Source organism: Strigops habroptila, chromosome 9 (genome assembly GCF_004027225.2).
Source record: "Strigops habroptila isolate Jane chromosome 9, bStrHab1.2.pri, whole genome shotgun sequence".
Lineage (NCBI taxonomy): Eukaryota > Metazoa > Chordata > Aves > Psittaciformes > Psittacidae > Strigops > Strigops habroptila.
This window is the reverse complement of record NC_044285.2, coordinates 16,316,273-16,333,437: the sequence shown is the minus strand read 5'-3', so window position 1 is coordinate 16,333,437 and position 17,165 is coordinate 16,316,273. Positions and strand designations below refer to the sequence as shown.

The window sequence follows — 17,165 nt, the reverse complement described above, 5'->3', positions numbered from 1 at the left end:
GCAGGGCCGGGGGCGACCGGGCGGTGTGGGCAGCGTGCCAGGGCGGGCGGGCTGAGGAGAGGGGCGGGCTCCCCGCCGCGTCCCGCCAACACGGCCCCCCGAGGCGCCGCGGCGGCCGGGCTATGCGCCATGCAGGTTCCCGGGTGGCCGGCGGTATTTTCGCACGCAGCTTCCCGGGCCCACCAGCCGCCTCGGTGTGTGGTGCTGAGGCAGGCACACAAAAGACCGGCTGCGGCTGCCCCCGCGTCCCCACCGCGGCGCCTCAGGGGTGGGCACCGGCCTCACCGCTACCAGCAGGGGTAAGAAGCGGGGACGCAGGCCGGGGCACCGGCGGCCAGTGCCGTCGCGGGGACCGGCGGCTCCGCCGGGGGTGGGGCGGCAGCATCGCTGCGGGTCCCCTCAGGGGCGCGGGCAGCCCGGGCGGCCGGGCGGGCGCTGAGGGGGCGTCACGAGCGCGGGCGTTGCTCCCCTCGAAATCGGGTCCGGGGGCTGCCCGCCGCGAGCAGCTGCCCCCGCCGCAACCGCATCTCCATCCACATCCCCGTCCCTTGGCAACTGAGCGTCCCGCAAGGAGACGGAGGTCGGGGTGGACGAGAGCCCCTGCGGCATGGCGGTGCCGCCGGGGTGGTCGCGGTCGGCCGCGGGGGGGCTCCGGCACACGGGGTACCGCACGCCCACACGTTCCCGCTGTCGCGGAGCCGCTCCTCTGTCCGCTCCGGCGGGGCGGCACCGCCTCCTGTCAGCCGCTGGGGAGCTGGCAGCGACCCCCGGAGCTGGGCTGCCGCTGGGGGCGGCGGGCGCCTCCGCTGCCGGCTCGCCATCAGCTCGCTCTTGGCCCTGCCCGCCATCCCGACCGCCTCACCCTGCCTCAGCGCCTGTCCTCGGTAATGCAGGGACCGACAATGCAACGCGTGCACAATGCCGGTGTTCTGTGGGAGGGCGGGAGGCTTAAGAGTCTGTTTGTCTTAATAGAGTCAAAATAAATGCGAGAGGAGCCCTCGCCTAATGCAGCACCGCCAAGAGTTTGTATTTGTTTCTGATTTCATGCCTCCAGTGTAGCAAATGGATCAGAGCTTTTGATCCACTCTTTTCCCATTCCCTTCGTCATGAGATCCAGAGGGAAAAAGCTGCTCAATTAAGAATACTTGATTTTTGTTGGGATAGTATAGCATAAGACACTGTAGCATGGTCTGTTTTCCCCTTTTTGAACAGCTTTTTGAAATATGTGGGGGGTTTTGTATTGCCATAACAAAAGGGATGGGGGTGGGGAAGAGGAAGGGAATACTGCGTTTGGAGCTGCGTCTTGGAAAGGCAAAGGCTGGCTTATTTTGCCTCAACTAGCAGCCTGTGCTTTCAGATTTACATACTTTTCATCTCAATGTCATTTTGATGGCTATTGCACGATAGTGAGGGCATACAAGAAATAAAGACGAGATCATACAACATTCATAGTACAGAGATAACGTGCATTGCAGTGATGTTTAAGAGAAGTCTTAAATTAGTGTGACCAGTTTGGGTACAAAAATGCCAGTAGGGTTTCAGTTTTATTACCTGATCAAGGCTACCATGAAGGGGCTGGGAAATCTGTTTGCAGAAAAAGTATTTCATGTATTATGCCTGTTACCCAGGAATCGCTCATTGCTTAACCAGCAGAACTGAAAACAGAAACAACTGCTACTTTAGTTTTATGTGGTTGTGTGCGAGCAACGGTATTTACATGTAAAGGTAACTTTAAAGGAGAGGAATTTCAATTCTTTATTGCTACTTAAGTAAAAATACAGTATTTTATGCTCGTTATCTCTGTGTTGGAAAGCATAAGGCTGAAGTTCATGTTACAGCATAAGGTTTGGGCCCAGTCAATTTATCGCTGTATAGTCCAGATTCTCCTCTGTATGGGACAGACAAGGATGAAGGAGATTTTCTTCCTGTATGTTGTTCTATGAATACTAAAATACTAAAGCCCACTGTCCATACTCCACTTTGGGCTCATAGGATCTCAGGCTGCAGACTTGTCCTTGTAAACCTTGATTGTCAGGCTTCCTGAACCTAAATTCTCTGATAGTTCAGCCCTTATCTGCACTTGGAAATATCTAAAGCTATTTTTAAAAATGCAGTGTTGCCTCCAATCAGCAGCTGCATTATTGCTTCCCCTTCATTCTCCAAACATAAAGGAAAACTCTTATTGAAAAGGCCATAGGTGCTCAGCTCTTTTGGTCAAAGTCTTATGATTCTAAGGAGGAATCTTGAAAAGCACTTTTTTGTGCAGTTATTTGGTCAATGCCAGTTCAGGTTGGAGACTGGACATGAATTTAAACAAGAGCTAGGTCTTTAAAAAGTGACCTTTGCTTAAGGCTGTGAACATGAGAAACCACTTCAAGAAGCATAATTTTAGCATCTCTCTAGCTGTTGTGATAAGAACATTTGCTAAGAAATGATTTGTGAAAACACTATGATTTGAACCTCATCCAGTTTACCTTGGTTGTAGCCTTTCAACACATCAGGTTTTAGGTGCTTTTGCAGACTTTTTATATCCATTCCCCTTGTAATCTGTTTAAATGAACAAGGTGATGCTTTCATGCTTTAAGTCATTGCAGCTATAGAGGCTGGGGAGCAGCCTGCCAAGAAAGCCCAGAGGCCCTGGTGAAAAGCAAGCTGCACGTGAACCAGCCATGTACCCAGGCAACAAAGATAGGCAGGAGCGTCGTGGTCTGTATGAAGAAGAATGCAGCCAGTAGATCAAGGGCAGTAATTATCCTCCTCTACTCATCATTCCCGTCTATAATACTGTGTCCAGTTTTGGCCCTCCCTGGTACAAGGAAGATGTTAATGAACTGGAGTTTTTAAGCCAGACTGGATAATGCCCTAACCTGATCCGGCCTCATTGATGACCCTGGTTTGAGCAGGATATTGGATGAGAGACTTCTGACATTCTTTCCAACCTGAATTATTCTGTGAACAGTTGTATGTTTGTGCCTATCCATATGTGATACAAGAAGCAGATGTGTTTCCAGAAGTCAGTTGTGGGGGTTTTTTTAAGAAAGAACTAGAGCTTCCATTCTATGGATAATCGATGGATCTCAGCAAAGATGGAATATAATATCAGTAGGATACATTTGCCTCTATTACGTGTAATACTATATTACTATTGGTACAAGTTAATACCTTTTTAGAAGCCTCCCAAGGAAGAGAGATTTGCTTGAAATATTTTTATTTTAATGTAGATAAAAGGAAGAACAGCTTGAAATCAAGAACCTTTCTCCATAATATCTTTTAGCACTCCAAAATGTTGCCTTTCAACATTATTGCAAGAGACATAATGGCAGTTCTTATAGCTGGAGAAAGTAAAGCACTGATGCAGTCGCATGCACTTCACAAGTTAAGAGGAAGAGCTGAAAGCAGAATCAGAATTCACTAGTTTTTAGACACTCTAAACATGCGATCACTGGGTTCATTATAAGTGCTTTGGATGCTTGCAAATGCTTTTAGTCTACTGGAGAAAACATTGAAATGCAAGATTTATTTTTTTTTCTCTGAGGACCCATTTTCCCGTGAGAGCTATGTGAAAACCACCGTGTGCGTCTTGAGTGTTCTGTGCTTTAGGCTTGTGCTGCCTTCAGGAGCTGAACGTGCAGCTTTTAGGGTTTGTCATGGCATCCATGAGAAGAGAGCTTTCATTCCAGTTCTCAGCATTGTCTGAACTTAAGTCTCATTTTGGCTAATTATAATATTTTCTAGAAGAAAGGTCTTGCACAACTGGTAAAAACACATACAGAATGAATCGTTTCTGATGGTGGTAGGTAAAGGCACTGTTTGAATAACCGACATTCCTTTCCTTTTTCGTTGCAGTACTTACTGTCTTCATTCACCTGCTGCAGCAGAGGAAGGTGACTTGTACTTCAAGAGGAGTAAGTTAGAGCTGAGCAGAGACTAGTACAGAAAACTCTGGGATTAATAGGTACTTCCACCTACTCAAAAGATGGAGAACTAGAAGCCCTGTAGGTAGGCATGACAAGGAAAAGGTGTCATTTTTGTCGGATAAGGTTGCATGAAATACTGCTGAAGATGCATACTCTGAAGTGTGCATGAAGGGATTATTTTCTTTTGAAATAGAAGTAAATGAAGAAGAAAGTTGGGAAAAAGGCGTACAAAAAGTCTTGGAATAGAGAAATACATCAACTATAATCAGTGTGAAGTTTGGAGTCTAGATGAGGATTTTGAAATAGCAGTACTTCTGCAATGCAGACATCTGCTGATACCCTCCTGGACTGCCAGTAGAAGCTGCACAGAGTTGTATCTTGGGGTAGTTTTCTGGTTTGAACTATTAAGATTATGTTTCCTTCAGAAAATAGCCCTTCTAGTTACAGACTTAGTAATGAAGGTTCAGCCACACAGGAATAACTTGTTACTGTTTTATTACTTAAAAGGCAGGTTGAATATTTACATCCTATTAATTGAAGTAGGTTTTGAACTTCATTTTGTACATTGATGTTAGGAATACTTATGGGCATGTCACCAGCTAGCATTATTTTCAGACTTCCGTCTTTCCTTTTACTTGATGAGACACTACCCCTCTCTTTCTCCCCCCCCACCCCAACACACTTGTCAACTACAACCTTTGCAGAAGCTCCTCTCCCCAGGTCAATTGTATAGTAACCCTGGGCATTTCAAAGAGTGAAATCTGCTGGTTTCATTCACAAAATGCTTCTACAAGAGAAAGGCCTGACCTTGCCAGTTTTTCTTTTATGTGTCATCTATCTTTGTGTGTTAAGGATCCAATCCATGAAGAATTTAGTGAAATTCTTTCACCTGAGTACAGTGGTTAGATTTTGCTAAGATTTTGTAATGTGGTCAGAGCAGGCAAGTTACTTTTTACTGCTAGGAGCATAGCAACATCTTCTTCAAACAAACAAACAGCTGACAACCCAATATAATAGCTTTGTAACACTAACCATGAGTGGTGACACTGTTCTGGTGGGTGTGTAGACCCTAGATGATTGACCACTGTAGTCCAGAATGCCAAGTGATGTTGTCTAACACAGGAGCATAGGCTTTTGGTTTCATTTCCATTTTCTCCAGTAAGGTATTTTTCTTGCAGTGACTGTGTAAGAGACATCTTTGCTTTTCCATTGTTCCACTTTGGATTTGTTGTGAGTGACAGCGAAGTGATTATCTTAGCATGACACTGCAGTATTCTCCAGGGGATTTAGTGAGATAGTTAATTCCAGTAAAAATTGAACAGAAAATTCGTATTTTAGCAGATAATCAGAGATGGAGAATTCACATTCTTATATATAGACTTTTATCATTCCATCTCAAAGTGTTAAGAGCCCGAGTCCATAGAAAGAGCTTCATTCAGCTGAGGTTTTAGGAATGACATGAGAATGGTCCCCTGGGATTACTCTGTGGTCTGTTGCTCTGGATAAGCTGCTGAAGAAGGAAGCATAGGAATAAATGCAGAAGACTTTGCATATCTTCAGGTTCTAACAGCTGATGCAAACCTTAGCTGCACTACAAACTAGCAAGAGACAGTGGTGACAATATCACCCCAATTCTCCACGTACATACTGTACCCATCTTTGGGAGAATCACATGGCCAGATCTCTTAAGAGCCTCTGGAAGGTACTCCTTAGGCATCCTGCATGCAAAAGACCACTGATCTCTTACAAAGTGATCCTGTAGCACGCAGAAATCCGTAATCACAGGGAAGATTAAGTTGTTACAGCATTTCATACTAAGGAAGAAACAAAGTGCATCAAAAAAACAGGTGGAACGAACTCTTGCTGTCACAAAGCATTTGTGACAGTGCAGACTGTTTTATTATTGTGATAATAAAACTTGGAGAAAGCTCAGGAAGAGACCTAAGGTGCTGACTTACTTTAGAAGTTCTAAACTGATTATATAAATAAAATTAGCATATAGGAAAGCAAGAGAACATGGGAGGAAGGAAGGAAAGGAGGAGAAGGAGGAGAAACAAGACATCCGTATTGTTGGTGGTGATAGTAGTATGTCTGTATTTGAAAATTCCCTGACGAGGAAGAGGAAGTGACAGGAAATTTGGAAGTGTAGGCTCCAAAAGAGTGAATGTTTAGGTAGAAGTAGGGAGCCTGGATGAAACATTAGCTACAATTTCAAAATCAAGGCGATACCTGCCTGAAATTACATGAAACACAAGACTATTAAGTCATCAGTGTCTTATCTGCGTCAAAGCAAGATAAACAACTACCAAGGAACAAAAAATTGAGGCTGCATGTCTATCTTTTTGGTGTTCCATTATTCCAAAAACATTTAGACATGCATTTCTAAACAGCATTTTCCCCCCTCTATACAAGCTGTAAGAGAGTGAGAAGCCCAAGTTCCACAAGGACAGCACCTATCCAAACAGTATTTTAAGAACCTCCCAGAGGAGTAGCTGTGTTTGGCATTCATGTTCAGGTCCAGTGAAATAGCTGGTCTTTATGTGAGAGAAAGGATCATAAAGAAAGTAAGATTCCCACACAACCCGCTGCATAGTTACTGCCTTCATGCACCTGGCAGAAACAAAGGTACTTGGGTGGACTTTCTGTCACCCACTGTGCCCTTCAAAATCAGAAGATCGTCTGCTGTACTTCACTGGTTAGTCTGTCTTCCTAGGGAGTCTCAGAACTGCTAAGTAAGTTTGGCTTTTCTTTGTTCTATATGGTAATATATTCCTGAGTGCTTGATTACTGAAGCAACTGAAGTGCAAAAAGTGTTGCACAGACCAGATTCTGTTCTGGAATGACATAGAATTTTAATTTTATTTTGTTGTATTTTCCCCTATAACCAGGAGTGAAATGACATGAAACAACTGAGGTTACTCTCTAGAATCATTGATACCACAAAAATATCATTCCAGTGCAAGGGCAAGTGCACACTTTTAGTTTAGTCAAATCTTAAAATAGGCCTCAAAACTCATACTCTAAAAGCCAAGAGAGATGCCTTTTCAATGCATCGGGAGGGTGCATGCAGGTGGGATTGCTTGTTTCTTGTTCAGAAGCAAGACTGCTTCAGAGCAGCTATACTCCTCACATCTACATTGAATCTCTCCTGGGAATGAAGTCTTGTATTAAACACTGTAATTAAGCATATGGGTTTTTTTGTTTGTCTGTTCTAACCTGTAGCTTTTCTGTCTATTAAGGATGGCCATCCTGCCTGCCATCAGGTTTCACAGGGTTGCTGTGCTGTCTTGAGTTTCAAAGACCACTACAACTACCAATGTAGGAATAGTCATAAAGGCAGTTACACAAAGAACACAAAGGTCCCTTCCAACCCAACCCATTCTCTGATTTTACTCTTCAAAACTGATCCATTATGGGAAAGAAGCAGACTTGCCTTGGTTCTAAATTCTTACTATGCAGCATAGCATGTTGTTGTCATGCTACCGGAATTACTTGCCTTGATATTTAATTAACCCTTAATAGATTTGTATTTAAAAAGAATGAATTGTTAACAGTACATTAAAGTATAAAATAACCTGACAGATATAAGCCTTGTCACCAATTTGTTCATGTATTTTTGACCTCTACTGATTTTAATTTTCTTTCCTAAATAAGCCATAATAACAAATCTCAGAGAGGAACAAACCAATGAAATATGGAAAGGTTCTGTATTGTAGTGAAATAAAGGTTTATATCAGGGGAAGAATATAAATTCCAGTTTAAATACTTAATGAAAATGTGCATCTTGTCTACGTGAATAAGTGCCTCTTGCCATCCTTCATAATCTGATTTAACACTACAAAGTGATTATATATGTTTTTTTTGTTGCTGGGTTGTGGAGGAGAAAGGAATGCTATATTTTATGTGTGTGTATATATATACGTAATGTTCTTTAGGGACAAAATCTTGTGTTACTGGCAGACAACTCTTGATTAGAGATAAGGCAGCTTTAAAAAGAATCATCTCTGTGATATTCTTAGCCAGTCAATCAGTGTGGCTTTAATTATGTAGAAGTATTTGATGTATTACGGCCCAGGAGATAAGAGCTGTTGCATGCTGAATGATAGAAAGGAAAGGAATTCTGTTGGTGACTAGAAATTCCATGCTCAGTGCTGCATCAGAGGCATAAAAATGAGCACTGGAGGGGAACTCTTCCTAGTAAATACAAATTTGCATTGCATTTCTGATTCCAATATTATGAAGGTTATTAGTGGCAGAATTCTTCATTCCTGGTAAATGACTGCCTGCTTTCTTGATGAAAGACTTGCCTTTTTTTTTTGGTAATGATAAAGGATTTTAATTTGTGTTTTCAATGGTAGAGGAAAACTTCCCTCTGTTTTTCTCTAAGTAAAAGGCACAGAATGTGTCTGTTGTGATACTTGCTGTTTTCAGTACTTGGAAAGAGACCACCTTAGGTTTTTTAGCATATCTATTCCACACCTATCTGCAGTGATAAAAAATTGTCGTTGGAGCATGCATTTCATCTGATATTTGTCCCCCCTTTATTATTCAACTCATACACACCATAACTGGACTCACCAACTAGCAGATGATATAGTTAGAAATAGTTTTGGAGGAAAAAAAGTGCTGTTAAGTTTATATTACTCGAGAATAACCTTGTATCAGTTTTACTGCAGCATGAGATGTATACACTGGCACCGTAATTCTTTTGTACTGTCATGCCAGGTAAGATTTAGCTTTTGAATGTCTTAATTGGAAATAAATTTGATGGCCCTGTTTTACAGGTAGGGACTCACTGAAATGACTTGCCCAGAATCATTCACCCTGCTGGGTGACTGAACCAGGAATAATACTAAGATCTCTGGAATAGCTGCCCAAAGTCTATCCACAGTGCTGTCTTAACCTGGTTCTTGCTTTGTACAGTAGCATTTAGTAGAATACAAAACAGTTAGCTGATCTGCTTTCTGTCATACAAACATGTTTCTGATGTTTTGGTACAAGAGTGATTTACTTAATGAAAAAGTACTTCATAAAAAACATTGTAAAGAACCTTGGTAATCTGTGCTTTGCTTTCTAAAGACTGCAGTGAGGGAAAACTGACTATTGGAGGGGGGAGGCATTTTTATTACAGCACTACTAGTCCTTTGTGACAGTATTTTTTTTTTTTTTTTTCATATCTCTGATTTGTTTTGGAGGTTTTAAATCAAAGATTAGTAAAACCTCTGGCTTATTCTTGAGCCAACATTGATTTAACTTAGATTTGTCAATGCTTTTTAGTGTTGGGAGTCTTAAGATATTTCATGGTTTAGTTAAGGCTCCAGCTGTTACTGTGTGAGAATTGCAACTTCAAGTTTCTACTTGAAACAGAAGCTCCAGGAAGGAAGGAACTGTGAATGTGTACTTTAAACATCTGCAGACAATATGATACCTTTAAATAATTTTGCCATTCTTCTGATTGGCAGCGGTATAGCAGTTGCAGGGAAAATAATTCCTTAATATTAACCAGTACCTGTTTGAATGATACATGTTTGAGTAATTGGTTTTCTTTCAGATCGTACTTAGCATTTTGATAACCATTCATAATAAATATAAAAAAGCCAAATACCATCCAGAGTTTCAGAACCAGCTGTTTTATCATTAAATAGTTGATGGTGTTACACATTTTCATCTATGTAATAATAATCCTAATTAAGTTAGTGTAGTAATTAAGGTAATGTAACCTATTATAGCACTGGCAAATACCACTGCAAGGTTGGGAAATGAATACATGAAATCTGTATACTGCTACTCAGGTTTTCCCACCCTGCCCATGCTCTGGCACAGTGAATCTTCTCTTTTGACAGGATGAAATCCGCATTGACCTTAAGATGATCGAATGAACTTGTGACTCTGATGGGCTGACAAATGAGCTTGACCCTAGCTGAGTGGTTGACAGTTTGCAACGCGTTGGTCTCATTGACACAATGACTGTCATCTCAGGCTGGACTGGGGGGTAGCAGTCTTTTCTCCTCTTCTCTTCTTTAGACCATCCTGTGAAGCTCACCAGGAGTGGTTTCTCCTGCTGAGCTGCATACCAGGCTTCCTATTCTGGGGTGCCTACTGAAGACTGTAGAGACCCTCACATATCATAAAGACAAGAAATGGGGAAATTCAAATAGGAATTTTTAAACCGTAAAGTTTGAAGTTTACCATAGATGTGGAACTTAACTATACAATATAGTAGCATCCTGAATGAAATGGAAGTACTAAAAAAAAAATAAGTCTTCAGAGTAGTGGAGCGAATGAAGTATATAGAACCCCTTTGTCAGTAGACAGCCAGTGCTCAAAAGACTGATCTATGTAAATAGACTCCACAGTTTGGTATCTTCTGATTACATTTATATGATAGAGGAGAAGAATACTGTGTAAAAGTGTAAAAACATGGTACAGAGCCAATATAACCTCATATTATGGTAGAAATAGGATGCGAAACACTGGGTTTAACCAATAGCACACAGACCAAACATTTACTGAAAACTTGGGGTAATAGGTATGTCTGTAGTTATCAGTTAAAATAGCTTGTATGTACTTAACTGGAAAATCTTAATTTGATTTTGCTATTTAGTTGAATTTTGCTCTTAACCTTCTTGCTGGCTTAAACTATGACAATAAAAATAGTTACCTTTATAAATGAATGTATTGAATCATTTGCCTATTGAAATATGAATAGCATGTGTCCTTTGCCATGGACACCATAAAAGGATGGCTTTGCAGTTATTACACTATTTCCATTGTTGTTCTTGATCAGTACTTTGTCAAGGTGTGTCAAGGCTTTTAAACAAACTCCCTGAAGTCTGCTTCATTCATCTGTCACCTGTAGACTTGCTTATAGATTTTTAAGCTCTTTGTGGCAGGAATGTCTGCAGAATACTTAACGTAATGAAATCTTGGTTAATGGACTTTTCCACAACACACATAATTTAGGATTTATTTCCCCCAACTGACAGTTGTTACTACAGCAAATACAAGATGAAAAATTGAAAGGAAAATATTATGTGGCTGTTCAGGGCTTGAACCTGATAGATATCAAAGGGCACAGAAGTTGATTATAGCCTTGCAGTGCTACAGATGATGGTACAAAGTTGTATCCTGCAGGGAAGCCTTCTAAGTGCCTGCCAAAATCCATTGGGAAAGTCCAGGAAAGGTCTGCACGGTGTCAGGTAGTTGCTGTTTTACAATTGCGAGCAAGTTTTGTTATTAAGGGAAGGTGGCATATCTTTGCAATTTAAGTGGAAACTAACCTTTGATTTGAACTGAGTGCAGCTCAATAGTATTTCAAGACTTCAGTTTTGCTATAAGCTACAAACTTCCCTGCAGTACTCTGGTCCCCCAGAATGTTCTGCAGCCCCAGCAGGACTACAGCTGTATCTGTTTGTAACATAGGAAGTTCTAGTTACCACTAGGAGGCTACCATGGTGTAGTTGTTCACACCATAATAATTAACCTTTGAAAGATGAAACCTAGTTGACGTAATGATAGAAAAATAGCATTGTTTTTTCAATTGTGAGAGGAATTAGTCTACATTTGACTTTCCCAATGACCATGACAATTGTATGTAGTATTCTTTAAGGATCATATTCTGCCAGCCATAATATTTTGTGCTGTAAGTATATGTAACTGTGACAAGACATTGTTTATTCAAAACCTGATACCAAAATCTGTATACATGCTGTCTTGAGCATCAGTTGAAGATGAATCAATCTATTTATCAACAAATAATGAAAACACTGAAGAATAAGTATTAGCAAGACTCACATTGCCATTTACATTCTTGCCTTAGTAGCCACCTACTGCACATTTGATGATAAGAGGTGCAGAGTGCTCTATTGGAAAATTCACTGATAAATACAAAATAGACTGACCCGTCGTGTACCAATGTGATGTCTCAGGTGAGATATTTTGGTGATGTGACAACTATTTCATTTTGAAAGGAAAAACATTAATTCTTGAAACTGTTACCCAAATGCAGAGCTACATTTACTGAGAGCCTAGGAAATGTGATTTTTATTTAAATGCATTAAACAAAACAGAATTATCTTACAACAAATGAAAAAAATGCAGGAGAAATTCTTGTTTTCATACTAGCTTTTATATCTATCTATCTACCCATCTATCTATCAAGCTTCATTAATATTCCCCTAGTCCTTTGATAGCCAAGGTGACACAAGTAAGGTAATAGACAGATATGGAGCATGAAGCTTCCTGTGTGTATGTGTCTTCTGTACTGCCCCATACTGGGGTACAGCAACCTTGCACTGCAGGATTAATGCCTTTTATATGATAGTTCTTTTACACATGTGGTTTCCATGTGATATAGTTGTTTTACATGCTGCAGTTAGGCCATCTGCAGTCCAGAACAGTTCTCTTGTTTAGGCCAACTGTAGATCTAAGTAACCCTAACTAAACTTTCAGTTACCATCATGAAGGTCTAAAGGAAAATGAATGCTTCCTCAGACTTGAGTAGGCTGATGTTATATGGGGAACTATGCTCAGAAATGATTCATCTATTGAGGTTTCATCTCCCAGCAGTAGTCTTGTTTGATTTTATTTTTTCCTTGAATCATAAAGATTCCATTGTGCTGCTACAGAAATCACAAAATATCAAGGTGCCTTTTTCCAAAGATCATAGAATCATAGAATAGTAAGGGTTGGAAAGGACCTTAAGATCATCTAGTTCCAACTCCCCTGCCATGGGCAGGGACACCTTGCACTAAACCATGTGGCCCAAGGCTCTGTCCAGCCTGGCCTTGAACACCACCAGGGATGGAGCATCCACAACCTCCCTGGGCAACCCATTCCAGTGCTTCACCACCCTCACTGTAAAGAACTTCTTCCTTATATCTAATGTAAACTTCCCCTGTTTAAGTTTGAAGCCATTACCCCTTGTCCTACCACTACAGTCCCTAAGGAAGAGTCTCTCCCCAGCATCCTTATAGAACCCCTTCAGATACTGGAAGGCTGCTATGAGGTGTCCACGCAGCCTTCTCTTCTCCAGGCTGAACAGCCCCAACTCTCTCAGCCTGTCTTCATACGGGAGGTGCTCCAGCCCTCTTATCATCCTCGTGGCCCTCCTCTGGATTCGCTCCAACAGCTCCATGTCCTTTTTATGTTGAGGACACCAGAACTGTACTCAGTACTCCAGGTGAGGTCTCACAAGAGCAGAGTAGAGGGGCAGGATTACCTCCTTTGACCTGCTGGTCACACTTGTTTTGATGCAGCCCAGGATACGGTTGGCTTTCTGGGCTGCAAGCGCACGCTGCTGGCTCATGTTAAGCTTCTCGTCAGCCAACACCCCCAAGTCCTCCTCTGCAAGGCTGCTCTAAATCTCTTCTCCGCCCAAGCTGTAGCAGTGCCTGGGATTGCCCCGACCCAGGTGTAGGACCTTACACTTGGCTTGGTTAAACTTCATAAGGTTGGCCAGAGACTTTAATAAATATTCAATCCCTTCCTCTTCAATTTTCAACAACTTTTCCAAGTAGATAACTAGTGCCTCCCTTGTCCTTTACAAGCCATTAGGATCAGATGGGATGAGACTTGTGCTTTAGAGCATAGGCAGCTAATGATGCCTGACTTCCAGGCTTGAAGTGGAGCCTTTTAAACAACAGAATACCTACAGTTTCAGCACAGAAAGGTCTGTTCAGTCAAGGATTTCACTCCAACTTTGCCTATGGATTTCTTGAAAAAGATCTTTCCACTTTTACTGAGAACCTCTTTCAAACTAGAGTAGCCAGTTAAGATAGCCAAAGTCACATTTTTTCAAAGAATCCCTTAACTTCAGGCTGATTGCATATTTTATTTCATCCACGGTGCATTGTGTGTTGAGTTTGAAGGCAACGTTCCCTTATATCCTGAAGGATAAGAAATCCTTTTAAAAATTGTGCTTCACCCTGGATTTTATTTCATACCCTCCATTTTGAACCATTCATGAAGATATTTCATTAACAAACAACAGAATGGTCTTTTATAGCAGTCACTAATACTTGCAGAGTGACTGAAAGAAATGAGTAATGAGTTGTCTCTCTCAAACCTCAGGACTTTCCTAAAACTGGTATTTGGTTCTGTCTCCTTACCAAAGATTACTGTCAGAATCCATAAAGCACCACCAGTTGTCCCTCTGACCCTCCACTCAAGTTCATTGCTCCCCAAAGAGAAACAGTGGTAGCAGGGACTTCAGAGTGTGTATTCACCAAAATATGAATGTCGTTTGTTCTTTATGTCATCATAAGAAAAGAAAAAAAGCTTCGAAACCTTCTGTTTAGGCAGTAAAGATACTGAATGAGAAAAAAGAAAAGTAAAACATAGCTCCATCCTCCAAAATAAAAGATCACTATCTTTGGTACTGCAATTTCATGGGTAGAAATCTGCATAGGGTAGTAATTTGTTTATCTTCTCAAAGCTTTTACATAATTGGCACTTTGTCATATTCTGTCTGTAAATTATAGGCAGTCATTGGTGAAGTGTTCTATGATTCTAAGTATCTGAGTTACCAAGAAGGTGGTTGACTGCTTTGCATATATATGTAGCTACATACTACATATGGATCTATGCAAATGTAAGTGCATACATAAATGTATTCATGCTTTTCAACTAGATATCTGGAAAAGAAGACCCTTAATGTCATACATCTGCTTCATATTTATACCAGAATCCACAGATAACAGGGAACTGTCTGATTCCTTTAAAATGGAAAGACAGAAGGAGATTGATTTGGGAGAAAGATGTGAATACACAAATATAGGTAAATCACATAAAAAAATAGAGGTTGTTACAAGCAACTAAGAATGAAATAGGCAAATTAGGTACCGAATTTTGTGTCAAGTGTTTTTGAATGACTTGAAGACTTTTTCCAAATATCATTCTTTACATCTCAGAAAATTCAGTCTGCATCAGCCCAATTTGTATCTTCCCTAACATGGTACTGCAGTAACATTTGGAAATAAATCCTTAAATAGAATTGGAAATAGGATTTCTCTAAATATTCACCTTATTAATTAACTCTTTCTGATAGAATTCTAAGATCCTGGTCCTTTGATGTACAGAGCATCTACAGCTGTGGTGGAAGATTTAAATATTTGTGTAAGTGCTTGGTAATTTTTTTGGGAACCGAAAAATCTGTCCGACATGCATGCAGAGAACCAGAGTTCAAAGGAACTACAACATCCTAAATGTAAAACTCCACCTACCCTAATTTAGGATAAAAGATGATGTCCTCACTTACAAGATACTGGTTACCGTGGATGATCCATCCATAACTGATTGGGTTTTTTTAAAGGCATTAAATAATGTGCTGAAATTTGCATTGGCCATTGTAGGATGGCGGGCTGTTTTTCTTTACAACTAGATCAAGTAAATTCCACCAAGGTCCTCTGTATACAACAGCCCAGTAGTGAAGAGCATTTTGGCCACCCTGTTTTTCATCCTTTGTTTGCTAAAATTATTTTCTATTGAGTGTAAGGGATGGATATTTTTGTAAATTCACTGTTAGGATTCACAGATGAAGGTTTAAGGAGATTATTTGTGCTTTAGGATTTATTATCTACCAACATGCTGTTCATTTGCCGGATATCACTAGGGACTAGTTCTTTCATTTGCAATTTATAAATCCTCATCTTCAGACATTCAGGTTTTCAGATAGCTGAATGTTTGAAACATCCTGCAGTTATTAATATTGTGAATTTTGTCTCAAATGGACTAATAGTGTTTATTCAACCATTATTATATAAGCTTTATATATGATAAGTCCAGTTTAGATAATAGATAATGCTAACCCAGTGGCTTTTTGAGGAGTCACCTTGGAAGCTCTTCCTTAGTTTTATGCATGTTTGATGAGGAATGCTGTTTCCTTGTGCCCTCTACTGATACAATTGGTTATTAGCCTTCTAAAAGGACAGCAGCTGAAGCTCACAAGCACATAGACTTCTTCCTTCCATAAACCCTGCATCTGGAATGAAGAAGTCGGACTTGTGCTCTGTGTACCTAATGAGACCCCACGCCTTCGCAAAGGTTGTAAACAAAGATGTGATTGAATTTTACATCAAAGCCTCGTGATACCCAAGATAAGTGACTGTAAATGGGTTGCAGTAGTTTATGAGGTCTTACACTCTGTGCAAGCCAACTATTCATATTCCTGTAGGGGCAGCTCCATACACTGTGCTTTGATATATAAGTAGTTTATTCCCTGTAGTAGTCTAGATGTAAGCTGTCAACTGATGAGATTCTGCCACTTCCCTTCTAAGCAATATTCTTCAGTTACATAGGTCTAGCAGTCAGGGCTTGTAGCTGCTTTCCCCTGCCCCCATTTGTTGCTAAGCTTCACATCAGCTCAGCTGTTTCCTATCAGATTGTACCAGAGGCAGAACTGTCAGGTCCAGAGAGAACAGGAGCTGAGACTTGCCATGCAATAAGTGATAACCTTCTCATAAAGCAGGATGCTTAAAACATTAAAATGCAAGAGCAGACGGTGAAATCAAAATGTGAGTCTTGCTTGAAATGTCTGAGTTAGCTAAATCTTTATGCTGCTTTCAAAGTGCATTGCCTGTTCTCTTTTAATTAAAGCTTGAAATTATTTTATGTATGCTGCATTGGTTGATTTCAGAATGAGGAGAAATTTTTAAAATTCCTATGAGACAAAGCTTCATAATAATTAACCATATTATGTTAGAAAATTGAAAATAACCCTGTTTCTTTCTCAGTGGTTTTCATCCTATTCTTGGGAAGCATTTTCCTATGCTGAATTTCTTGTACTATGACAGCCATTCTGAATTGCTGAGAGGCTTGAAACTCAAGCAGTTTGTAGTCAAATACCTAGATGCCTTGATTTGATCAGCCTGGACTGGGATGCTGTGAGCTACCAAAATGCAGTCTAGCATTTTATAGAGTGGCTGCAGCCCTCCCTGCCACGGTCTTACCAAGAGCTCATGCTGTATTCAGTTTTCTTTGGACTGTGAAAAACAGAGAGGACAGAATTTCCCTTTTGAAGTTTTATTATGTTTCCAGTGCTACTAAATCAGAAACGTATGTTCCGTTATACTGTAATTTTGTAATATAATAGCATATTTTGGTACTGCCAAGTGCCACAAGATGATTAATATTTCATGGAATTTCCTTCCCCTTGTATTAAAAAAAATAATACTTTCTCTGTCTTGTCTGACATTCAAAGGCTAGAAAAATGCAGAGAAACCAGAAAGAAGACTATGGAAGCGGCAAACA

At 40.7% G+C, this 17,165-nt stretch overlaps 1 protein-coding gene across 5 annotated transcripts in view; it reads left to right on the top strand.

Annotated features, from left to right (window-relative positions):
- The first annotated feature begins 41 nt into the window (after positions 1-41).
- The window catches only part of APBA2 (amyloid beta precursor protein binding family A member 2), an 86,301-nt gene continuing 69,177 nt past the window's right edge, over positions 42-17,165 (top strand). For 3 of the 5 annotated variants that reach the window (XM_030497972.1, XM_030497974.1, XM_030497969.1), the window contains exon 1: positions 42-299. The gene's annotated coding sequence lies outside the window, so the exon portion shown is untranslated. Of the gene's footprint in view, positions 300-714; positions 885-3,846; positions 3,906-17,165 lie in introns of those variants that run through there. The other 2 variants (XM_030497973.1, XM_030497970.1) reach the window with 2 other exon arrangements.